The sequence below is a fragment of the Schistocerca americana genome, chromosome 2 (genome assembly GCF_021461395.2).
Source record: "Schistocerca americana isolate TAMUIC-IGC-003095 chromosome 2, iqSchAmer2.1, whole genome shotgun sequence".
NCBI lineage: Eukaryota > Metazoa > Arthropoda > Insecta > Orthoptera > Acrididae > Schistocerca > Schistocerca americana.
In genome coordinates this window covers 1,026,367,412-1,026,380,526 of record NC_060120.1, presented here as the reverse complement: position 1 = coordinate 1,026,380,526, position 13,115 = coordinate 1,026,367,412, and positions in this window count along the sequence as shown.

Below are 13,115 nucleotides of genomic sequence, written 5' to 3'. Positions count from 1 at the left end.
GCGAATCTGGGCGGTAGAGAATCCTCACGCATTCATGCAGCAAATTCGCAATTCACCAAAAGTTAACGTGTTTTGTGCAATCTCACGGTTTAAAGTTTACGGCCCCTTTTTCTTCTGCGAAAAAAACGTTACAGGACACGTGTATCTGGACATGCAGGAAAATTGGCGCATGCCACAACTGGAGACCGACAGCGCCGACTTCATCTTTCAACAGGATGGTGCCCCACAGCACTTCCATCATGATGTTCGGCATTTCTTAAACAGGAGATTGGAAAACCGATGGATCGGTCGTGGTGGAGATCAAGATCAACAATTCATGTCATGGCCTCCACGCTCTCCCGACTTAACCCCATGCGATTTCTTTCTGTGGGGTTATGTGAAAGATTCAGTGTTTTAAACCTGCTCTACCAAGAAACGTGCCAGAACTGCGAGCTCGCATCAACGATGCTTTCGAACTCATTGATGGGGACATGTTGCGCCGAGTGTGGGAGGAACTTGATTATCGGCTTGATGTCTGCCGAATCACTAAAGGGGCACATATCGAACATTTGTGAATGCGTAAAAAAACTTTTTGAGTTTTTGTATGTGTGTGCAAAGCATTGTGAAAATATCTCAAATAATAAAGTTATTGTAGAGCTGTGACATCGCTTCAATCATTTGTAATAACCCTGTATTATTTCATGGTATCAGTTTTTCTTCCCCTCTCTGTTAAAATTCAGTGTTCCTTTTGTTTTGTTTTGTTTTGTTTTTAGGGATTCTGTTTTCATCATCTATGTCTTGTATGATATTTATGACGGGGGAGCATATTAAGGAGGTTTTACTGAACAACTGCAGTAGACGCAGATCAATAAAGGGTGGACCGTGGATCAGTGGAAACGTGTTGCCTGATCAGATAAATCATGTTTCTGGTCAAACCAGGTCGATTTGTTGTCCCGGACGTACCGCCACCCAGGTGGGCGACGGCCCGAATCATGCACCGCGTCTCGGTCACAGGCCGGTGTGTCTAGGATTACGCTACGGTTAACATTTACCTGGGCCTCCGTGAAATCTGTCATACCAAACGAAGGCAAAATGACAGCTGCGGTCTACGTGAACATTACTGTGACGCTTCTGCATCCATTAAGATCAATGTCTTACAACACGATAACAATCCGTGTCCCAAAGTGAGGAACGTTCAACTGTGTTTCGAGGGAGAGGATAGTGCATTAACGTCGATGTCTTGACCACCAAATTCACCTGATCTGAACACGGCAGAACACGCAATTTGGCGGCAGGCCCGCACCCGCAATCCAGAAGTCCGTAAATTTACCGGAAGTGCATGACATGGGTGTAGACATTTGCTGCCCCATATCTCCGTAAAGTTACCAACAACCTGTCCAATCAATGCAAACAGAATCGGTGCAGCACTGCGTTCGAAAGGTGGACCGAGACGCTACTAAGCAAATGAGTACCGTATTTTGGCTCATCCGTGCATAACAACATCAAAAGTCAGAGAGATTCGAAATGTGCTGGCGTGTTTGGAGGTACTGCAAGGGCCCGTATATCAACTTTTTACTTCAGCCCTAATAGTTCCGGCCATTAGCCACCGAACGAGGCAGTCATTTTGCCCGCAACAGGCTGATCGATAGACATCGCATGGGTGGCCCACGTTAATACGGGCAATCGTCGAAGGACAGGAGCTGCCTCTTCATAGGTCGTCCCTGTGCGGACGTTTCGTATATGGCTCTGTCGCGTTCTCCGGTGACATGAGAGGTTTCTCCGTGCACCACTGGCATGATCACACCGTCGTTTTATGTAATTCTGCAGGCTTTCGTGACCGTTGTCACTGAAGTTAAAATCTTAGGCTGCCTCATATTTCTACTAAAATGGTGTCCACTACTGCTGTTCTAGCAGCATAAGATCCTGAGGAAGATCCTAGCAGAGGGGTCGAAACGTCGATCATTTTAGTAGAAATATGACACGGCCTAATAACCCAGAAGATTTTAACTTCAGTCAACACCGTCGTTTGATCATCGCACAGAGTCCCGTATGGCCGACGCTGTAACAAGCGTCCCTGGACTAGATAAACAAGTGAAAAGGTTGAAAAAAGAATAAGTTGCCAGGTCCAAGTGGAATCCCAGTTCGGTTGTACAAAGAGTACTCTACGGCGATGGCATCTAACTTAGCTTGCATTTATCGCGAATCTCTCGCCCAGAGCAAAGCCCCAGGCCACTGGAAGAAACGCGCAGGTGACTCCTATACATAACAAGTGTTAAGAGAACGGATCCGCTAAATTACAGAGCAATATCCTTATTGTCGGTCTGCAGCAGAATTCTTCAACATATTCCGAGTTCGAATATACACTCCTGGAAATTGAAATAAGAACACCGTGAATTCATTGTCCCAGGAAGGGGAAACTTTATTGACACATTCCTGGGGTCAGATACATCACATGATCACACTGACAGAACCACAGGCACATAGACACAGGCAACAGAGCATGCACAATGTCGGCACTAGTACAGTGTATATCCACCTTTCGCAGCAATGCAGGCTGCTATTCTCCCATGGAGACGATCGTAGAGATGCTGGATGTAGTCCTGTGGAACGGCTTGCCATGCCATTTCCACCTGGCGCCTCAGTTGGACCAGCGTTCGTGCTGGACGTGCAGACCGCGTGAGACGACGCTTCATCCAGTCCCAAACATGCTCAATGGGGGACAGATCCGGAGATCTTGCTGGCCAGGGTAGTTGACTTACACCTTCTAGAGCACGTTGGGTGGCACGGGATACATGCGGACGTGCATTGTCCTGTTGGAACAACAAGTTCCCTTGCCGGTCTAGGAATGGTAGAACGATGGGTTCGATGACGGTTTGGATGTACCGTGCACTATTCAGTGCCCCCTCGACGATCACCAGTGGTGTACGGCCAGTGTAGGAGATCGCTCCCCACACCATGATGCCGGGTGTTGGCCCTGTGTGCCTCGGTCGTATGCAGTCCTGATTGTGGCGCTCACCTGCACGGCGCCAAACACGCATACGACCATCATTGGCACCAAGGCAGAAGCGACTCTCATCGCTGAAGACGACACGTCTCCATTCGTCCCTCCATTCACGCCTGTCGCGACACCACTGGAGGCGGGCTGCACGATGTTGGGGCGTGAGCGGAAGACGGCCTAACGGTGTGCGGGACCGTAGCCCAGCTTCATGGAGACGGTTGCGAATGGTCCTCGCCGATACCCCAGGAGCAACAGTGTCCCTAATTTGCTGGGAAGTGGCGGTGCGGTCCCCTACGGCACTGCGTAGGATCCTACGGTCTTGGCGTGCATCCGTGCGTCGCTGCGGTCCGGTCCCAGGTCGACGGGCACGTACACCTTCCGCCGACCACTGGCGACAACATCGATGTACTGTGGAGGCCTCACGCCCCACGTGTTGAGCAATTCGGCGGTACGTCCACCCGGCCTCCCGCATGCCCACTACACGCCCTCGCTCAAAGTCCGTCAACTGCACATACGGTTCACGTCCACGCTGTCGCGGCATGCTACCAGTGTTAAAGACTGCGATGGAGCTCCGTATGCCACGGCAAACTGGCTGACACTGACGGCGGCGGTGCACAAATGCTGCGCAGCTAGCGCCATTCTGCGGCCAACACCGCGATTCCTGGTGTGTCCGCTGTGACGTGCGTGTGATCATTGCTTGTACAGCCCTCTCGCAGTGTCCGGAGCAAGTATGGTGGGTCTGACACACCGGTGTCAATGTGTTCTTTTTTCCATTTCCAGGAGTGTAATAAATGTCATTGAGAGCGAGAAGGTTGTGCCCACGAATCAGTATGGGTTTAGAAAGAATCGCTCATGAGAAACTCAGGTTTCCCTTTCCTCAGGTGATATATTGCGACCTATGGATGAAGAGCAACAGACAGTTTCCATGTTTCTAGATTTCTGAAAAGCATTTGACACGGTACCTCTCTGCTGACTATTAACAAAGGTACGAACATAGAGAACAGGTTCTCAGATATGTGGTTGGCTAGAACACTTCTGAAGTAACAGAATCCTGTACGCTGTCCTCGACGGCGAGAGTTCATCAGAGACAAGGATACCGCCAGGAGCGTCCCACGGAAGGGTGCTAGAACCACTATTATTTTCTATATATGTAAATTTTGAGATTTGTGGTAGGGACTTACGGGACCAAACTGCTGAGGTCATCAGTCCCTAAGATTATGCACTATTTAACTTACGCTAAGGACGACACACACACACACCCATGGCCGAGGGAGGACTCGAACCTGCGATGGGGGTAGCGGCGCGAACCGTGACAAGGTGCCCAAGTACGGCGCGGCTTCTATATACATAAATAACTTGGCGGACAGGGCGAGCAGCAGTCTGCGGTAGTTTGCTGGTGGTGCTGTGGTGTACTGGGAGGGCGCGAAGTTGAGAGACCTTAGGTGGATACACGGTGACTTAGAGAATTTCTAGTTGTTGTGATTAATGACAGTTAGCCCGCAGTTTAGGAAAATGTAAGTTAATGTGGATAAGTTGGAAAAACAAACATGTTCAGTCACCTCGTTTAGATATGAAATGAAATAGAAAGAGCTTGTGAGGAGTGTGGTAGGGAATGCGAATAGTCGACTTCAATTTATTAGCAGAATTTTGTGCAAGCGTGGCTCATACGCGAAGGAAACGCATATAGGATGAAGATGATGATGACTGGTTTGTATTGCGCTCAACTGCGCGGTTATCAGCGCCTGTGCCGGCCACTGCGGCCGAGCGGTTCTAGGCGCTTCAGTCCGGAGCCGCGCTGCTGCTACGGTCGCAGGTTCGAATCCTGCCTCGGACTTGGATGTGTGTGATGTCCTTAGGGTAGTTAGGTTTAAGTAGTTCTAAGTTCTAGGGGACTGATGACCTCAGATGTTAAGCTCCATAGTGCTTAGAGCCAGCCATCAGCGCTCGTACAAAGTCATAACCTTTGCTCAGTCCAATCTCGCCACTTTCATGAATGATGGTGATGAACACCCAGTCATCTCGACGCAGGTGAAAGTCCCTGACCCCGCCGGGAACCGAACCCGACACTCCGTGCTCGGGATGTGCGCATATAGGGCGCTAGTTCGACTTATTCTTGAGTATTGTTCGAGTTTTTCCGATCCGCACCAGGTCGGATTAAAGGAAGACGTCGAAGTAATTTAGAGGCGGGCTGCTACATTTGTTACCGGTAGGTTCGGACAACTTCAAGTATTATGGAGATGTTTCGGGAACTGAAATGGGAATACCTGGAAGGAAGGCAACGTTCTTTTCGATGTACACCACCGAGGAAATTTAGAGGACTGGCATTTGAGGCTGACTGCAGAACTCCTCTGCTGCAGCCTACATGCATTTCGCGTAAGGCAATGAACACACGATAAGAGAATTTAGGGCTCATGCCGAGGCAGACAGACAGTCGTATTTCCCTCGCTCTATTTCCGAGTGGAACAGGAAAGGAAATGACTAGTAATGGAACGGGGTGCCGTACGCTTGCGGTTGGTTTTTAGGTACCTCTTATCACATTTACTGAAAGGAGAGTATGACAACAGCATACTGATCGAAATTCTTCTACTGCACCGCTAGAAATCTTAATTATTTAATATCAATGCACGGAAGACACAATGTACAAAATGGTTCAAATGGCTCTGAGCACTATGGGACTTAACATCTATGGTCATCAGTCCCCTAGAACTTAGAACTACTTAAACCTAACTAACCTAAGGACGTCACACAACACCCAGTCATCACGAGGCAGAGAAAATCCCTGACCCCGCCGGGAATCGAACCCGGGACCCCGTGCTCGGGAAGCGAGAACGCTACCGCGAGACCACGAGCTGCGGACCACAATGTACAGTTCCATCAAACGCACCTCTGAGTGTGCTCCCAACTACTAGCAAAGACTGTCGGAAGCAAAAAAGTACGAGTTTTCTTATGAGATTTTATTAACAATGTGCAGGTGCAGCATTCACAAAGATAACACGAAACGAAATATCCCAGCACAAGGGTAGTGCAAATTTAAATGGAAATTGTAGTAATTAGCAAGAAAACGCGTTTTTCTATGCTGCACTTGTCGCTGTAGTTATACATAATTTGTAGTAGGTAGAAGCCGGCCGAGCAGTTCTAGGCGCTTCAGCTTGGAACCGCGCTGCTGCTACGGTCGCAGGTTCGAATCCTGCCTCGGGCATGGATGTGAATGGTGTCCTTAGTCTAGGAGACTGATGACCTCAGATGTTAAGTCCCATGGTGCTTAGAGCCATTTGAACCATTTTTAGTAAGTAGAAGGAAACGCCTTTTTGCATAAAGCATGCAAAAATAGTAAAAATAGTTTAATTGCTAACTACTATAATTTACACATAGCTGCTGCAATAAATGGCCACCACCCCAGAAACTTGCTAAATTTAAATGTATCTGTGTTCACTAGAGTTAAATAAATAGAATGATGCACAATGATCCAGTGTCTTTGGCCACGTTGCAGAAAAGTGAGGATTTCATCTTGTGAAGCACGTGTTTATTTCCTCTTTTGTTAAACCTGAAGCTGGGCGGTGTAGCATACACCGTCTTTCTAGAACCTAATATACGAAGATCCAGCCAACATAAGACACGCAGGTTGCAGGTAGAGAGAGAGAGAGAGAGAGAGAGAGAGAGAGAGAGAGAGAGAGAGAGAGAGGAAAAGGGGGGGGGGGGGAGGGGCGGAGTCTATTCCTTGTCATCGCAGCAAGCACCCTCCAAACAAAACCTTGTTTTAGTAAAGTTCTGCCATTTTTTTCCTCAATTTGATTCAGTACCTCCTTATCAGTTTCTCGATCTGCCCATCTAATCTTCAGCATTATCCTGCAGCACTACATTTCAAAATAAAATCTTCTCTTCTTAACTGAACTTCTAACCGTCTGCGTTACACTTCCGTTCAAGGCTACACTCGAGGCAAATACCGTCAGAAATGATTTATGTTAAATCTTTCAAATTTATCTTTTTCAGAAATGGCTGTGCTTACTATCGTTAGTTGACATTTTATATAATCTCTATTTCAGTCATCATCAGCTATTTTGTTGCCCGAGTAGCAAAACCGATCTACTAGTTTTATTGCCTACACTTCGCAAATAGTGGCAGAGTTAAAGTTACCATCATTTTGATACGTAAGTGTTGGCTTCCATCACCTTGCGAACGACGTTGTATGAGGCGTGCTCAAATGAGGAGACTACACTTTATGTAAAGAAATTTTAGTAAGTGTGGTATCGCCCAGAGATCCGAGCGCCACACTAAAGTCGGCAACACGAATTGGTAACACACAACATTAGCGAAGGATCACTGCAATCCGCAACGACGAACGGAGACACTCCAGAAAACCCCGGCTCCATCTCAATACAGTCAATATAGTGTTGAGCATGCAAGAGCCCAGGCCAGTTCGAGAGCTCAACTACACCAGTCATCACCACTCTGTAGGATCAACGAGTTGTTAAAGTTTCAGATGAACTTGCACTGTCGTAAATCTCAAACATTGTGCCTCAAGGGATCAGTGCGTTACTTAATGCGTCCCCCAGTGATGCTGATAGTTACTGATATCTGTAAATATTTTACACTCTCATGTGGCAAAGGACTGCCTCGAAGTACATCTTTCATTCATTTATACAATAAGTGAACTGATATTTCATGTGTTCTAGTTCGATGAGGATTTCCAAGAGCAATCAAAGAGCATGGATGAAAGTAGTTTCGCCTAGTCACAACAATAACAATATAGAAATTACAGTAAACATGTAACAGTACACCTCACCAACTACAACTGACATTCATATACTAATCGCAGCGCGGAGGATGTGAGTGAATGGCTTCAGTGTATGAACTCCTGTGTTGCTGGCGGATCCAGTTTTCTTCGTGTCCTGCACTTCCTTCTAACAGGTGAACCTCTGACCTATCAGCGACTGTTTTACGGGGCCAGAGATATGCAGGTCACACGGGGAAATATTGGGTCTGCAAAGAGGATGTTTCAGGACCTCCCATCGAAATTTTGAAGGAGCTCGGGGGTCTTCTTGATCACATGTGGCCTAACGTTGTCCTGGAGAAGCACTGTCGCATCGCATTCGAGAACTTGCGCTTGTTCTCGATGGCCTGTTCGAGTCTCAGCAACGTGCTGCAATACTGCTCAGTGTTAACTGTCGTACCCTGTGGTAGCCAGTCGATCAGTAGAGGTTCTTCTTAGTCGAAAAAGAAACTGAGCGCCACTTTTTCTGCCTTCGAGGGAGTGTGGGGCTTTTCTTTGTCAAAGGGAGCCGGGATTTTCCCATGCTCATCCGTTTGGAGGCAGGGTTGATGTGGTATCATCACGTTTCATCACATGCCACAAACCGAGCAATAAAATTTGCTTCTACACAGATACTCCTCCCACCACCGCACTGTGCGTGTCGGGGGGGGTACCCTGTACCACTACTTGTCATTTCGTTTCCTGTTCCACTCGCAAACGAAAGGAGGAAAAAACGACTGTCTCTATGCCTCCGTATGAGCCCTAATTTATCGTATCTTCGTGATCTTTACGCGCAACGTATGCTGGTGGCAGTAGAATCGTTCGGCAGTCAGCTTCAAATGCCGGTTCTCTAAATTTTCTCAATAGTGTTTTCCGAGAGGAACGTCGCCTTCCCTCCAGGGATTACTATTTGAGCTCCCGAAGCATCTCCGTAACGCTTACGTGTTGCTCGAATCTTTCAGTAACAAATCTAGCAACCCGCCTCTCAATTACTTCGATGTCTTCCTTCAATACGACCTGGAACGGATCCCAGACACTCTAGCAGTACTCAAGAATAGGTCGCATCAGCGTCCTATATGCGGTCTCCTTTACAGGTGAACCACTCTTTCCTAAAATTCTCCCAATAAACCGAAGTCGACGATTCGCCTTCCCTATCACAGTTCTCACATGCTGGTGCCACCTCAAATCGCTTTGCAACATTACGCCCAGATGAAACGATAATTAAATCGAAACCCTTAGCTGTTGACAGGTGTTGTTGATGTACGTCAATGGGTACAGCTGAAAATGTGTGCCCCGACCGGGAATCCAACCCGGGTTCTCCTGCTTACATGACACACGTTCTATCCATCTGAGCCACCGAGGGCACAGAGGATAGTGCGGCTGCAGGGACGTATCCCCTGCACGCCTCCAGTGACACCTACATTCCCAAATGTCCACACCTACAAACGTAATACTTGTAACAGATATTTGCCCATTCACTCATTACTCGCGCCAGACTAAGCCGACGATTCCCATAAGAGTTCGGGCAAAGCGTATTAGGAGTACTAAGTATGTAGGTTGTGGACATTTGGGAATGTGGGTCTCACGGGAGGCGTGCAAGGGATACGTCCCTGCAGTCGCAGTATGCTCTGTGGACTCGATGGCTCAGATGGATAGAGCGTGTGCCATGTAAGCAGGAGATCTAGGGTTCGAGTCCCGGTCGGGGCACACATTTTCAGCTTTCCCCATTGATGTATATCAACAACACCTGTCGGCAGCTGAGGGTTTCGATTTATTTACCATTTCATTCTAGAGAAGCTGCACGGTCATCAATGGTATCTGTTCTTTTGGGAACAGATACCATTTTCATATTACGCCCACATGTTCAAACAACTTGACTGTGTCAAGCAGGACACTGTTGTTGTTGTTGTTGTTGTTGTTGTTGTTGTTGTTGTGGTCTTCAGTCCTGAGACTGGTTTGATACAGCTCTCCATGCTACTATATCCTGTGCAAGCTTCTTCATCGCCCAGTACCTACTGCAGCCTACATCCTTCTGAATCTGCTTAGTGTATTCATGTCTTGGTCTCCCTCTATGAGTTTTACCCTCCACGCTGCCCTCCAATACTAAATTGGTGATCCCTCGATGTCTCAGAACATGTCCTACCAACCGATCCCTTCTTCTAGTCAAGTTGTGCCACAAGCTCCTCTTCTTCCCAATTCTATTCAATACCTCATTAGTTATGTGATCAACCCATCTAATCTTCAGCATTCTTCTGTAGCACCAAATTTCGAAAGCTTCTATTCTCTTCTTGTCTAAGCTATATATCTACTATTAATACTGTATCCTAACATTACAGGCTTGATCTTCCTACTCATCCGCATTAACTTACATTTTTTCACATTGAGGGCTAGCTGCCATTCATCACACCAACTGGTAATTTTGGCTAAGTCGTCTTGTACCTTCCTACCGTCACTCAACTTTGTCACCCTACCGTACACCACGGCATCATCGGCAAACAATCGCATATTGCTGCCCAACCTGTCCGTCACATCATTTATGTATACAGAGAACAAGAGCGGCCCTACCACACTTCGCTGGGGCGCTCCTGATGATACCCTTGTCTCTGATGAACACTCGCCGTCGAAGACAACACACTGGATTCTATTATTTAAGAAGACTTCGAAATACGTTTCGGTGAACTTATTCCACAATCTCGTACCTTCGTTAAGACCCCGCAATGGAGCACCGTGTCAAATGCTTTCCGAAAATCTATAAATATCGAATCTGCCTGTTGCCCTTTATCCATTCTTCGCGTATCTCGACTTACGGTTTAGGAAAACGCCTATTCTCGCCCAATTCTCTAAAAGATGCTTGGGAACCTACTGTGCACAAACTTTGCGACAATGAAGGTTCTCGTCGATGATGTAAAGCACATTTCGTCGGCTTACCGAAAGTTCAGCAGCAGTGCCACTATGGTATGACGATTCGTCCGTATGAGCTCCTCCACAGCTGAAATCCTGACACTGCTGGTGATAACGTGCGCCTGGTTCAAATGGCTCCGAGCACTATGAGACTTAACATCTGAGGTCATCAGTCCCCTAGAACTTAGAACTACTTAAACCTAACTAACCTAAGGACATCACACACATCCATGCCCGGGGCAGGATTCGAACCTGCGACCGCAGCGGTCACGCGGTTCCAGACTCAAGCACCTAGAACCGCTCGGCCACACCGGCCGGCAACGTGCGCCTGTCCAGGGTATGGCACGTCGTCGTGTTTACACGCTCCACCTCACAGCGCTGACACCATCGGAAAACTGTGCACTGTGCTAGACACTGCTCTACGTACACTTTTTTCATCTTGTGATTAATCTGTGAAGTACGCTCCCCTTCTGCACGAATAAATTGGATAACAACTCTTTGTGCTGATGCAGAGAAGTCCATCACGCAACGAACTGCAGAAACAACTCTCCAGAAATGAGGAAATTGCTGCGAAGCCGCTGACTCCGCTTGTGCAACTGGGAATACCACCATGCCATCTCTCAACAAACACATTCGCCCACTGGCATTACGTACAACGCAGCTGCAGCAAAGGCTTCCTTTTCAGTTGGGCACTCGTTACGCTAAGACGGTCCGCTTTGGTCAGCACGGTTCGCAATAGGATACTTACAGCAACCGCAGTGCAATCACACCATTTGCACCGCCACTATACGTCGTCGCGGCTCCACCGATCGTAATGTGGTAAGCTTCGTCACATCTGCGTCTGTATTCGTAATACGGAACTCATGTCTAGCATTTTTCATCTTTTTAATTCGTCTCGACTGAACATTTCTCGCGCTCTCTGGGGACTGCACGTATTCCCGTTTAGTTTTCACCGTGCTTCGATGAGCTTTATATTTCGTTCATTAACTTCATCGTACTGAGTAATAAGGGGCAACTATTCAGTTTGAAAAAAGACAACTTCTCGGCAAGCTCGCATCTGTAAGACCTTTATTTTCGATTACCGCTTTCGGGAAACAGAGTTACCGCCATCTTATCTGCGAATAGTATACATAAAGTGTAAAACATATTATATTATAGAAAGTATCGTTCGTGTCACTAATATAATACACAGATTCAATTATTATTGCAGACACCTCGGTATCTGTCATAATTGCGGTATTGAAAGGAGGATATAAGATGAACATCAACAAAAGCAAAACAAGGATAATGGAATGTAGTCGAATTAAGTCGGGTGATGCTGAGGGAATTAGATTAGGAAATGAGACACTTAAAGTAGTAAAGGAGTTTTGCTATTTGGGGAGCAAAATAACTGATGATGGTCGAAGTAGAGAGGATATAAAATGTAGACTGGCAATGGCAAGGAAAGCGTTTCTGAAGAAGAGAAATTTGCTAACATCGAGCAGAGATTTAAGTGTCAGGAAGTCGTTTCTGAAAGTATTTGTATGGAGTGTAGCCATGTATGGAAGTGAAACATGGACGATAAATAGTTTAGACAAGAAGAGAATAGAAGCTTTCGAAATGTGGTGCTACAGAAGAATGCTGAAGATTAGATGGGTAGATCACATAACTAATGAGGAGGTATTGAATAGAACTGGGGAGAAGAAAAATTTGTGGCACAACTTGACTAGAAGAAGGGATCGATTTGTAGGACATATTCTGAGGCATCAAGGGATCACCAGTTTAGTACTGGAGGGCAGCGTGGAGGGTAAAAATCGTAGAGGGAGACCAAGACATGAATGCACTAAACAGATTCAGAAGGATGTAGGTTGCAGTAGGTACTGGGAGATGAAGAAGCTTGCACAGGATAGAGTAGCATGGAGAGCTGCATCAAACCAGTCTCTGGACTGAAGACCACAACAACAACATATTTCTACGTTCAGATCTACTGTCAGCAACTGACGCTGCAACAACAGCTACTAAGTTGTGTGTTATTTTTACTAACTGATATTAGATGTAGAATAAATTAATATCTGAATTCCCTGTTCATGAACGGCATCTGTTCTTGTATCCATTAAAGAACCACACAGCGCGCAAAGGAAGACATAACATATACTAGGTACTGGTGATGTGTCTGCCACAGCAGGTGTGATCTCGGCTGAGAGCTTGTCTTTCTTCAAGTTGAATTTCATTCCTCGGTCTATAGTAAGGTGACTAATAGCCAAGTCACTCAGTAATGTGAGTACACTCTATAAAACATTGTGACAGGACTACTTCCAATTTTTTTCCTTTTTCTGCAAAGTTAATCTATTCAGTGATCTGCAACTTTCCAACTGTTTCTGCGACTTTAATGAATTATTAATTAGGCACACACGTGCCAAGAGAAGAAGCCCGGCGCATTCACAGTCCAGGGACAGAACATTGGCAGGTGAGCGTAAGATCCTGTGTGGCAGGGAAAAAAGGTGATTA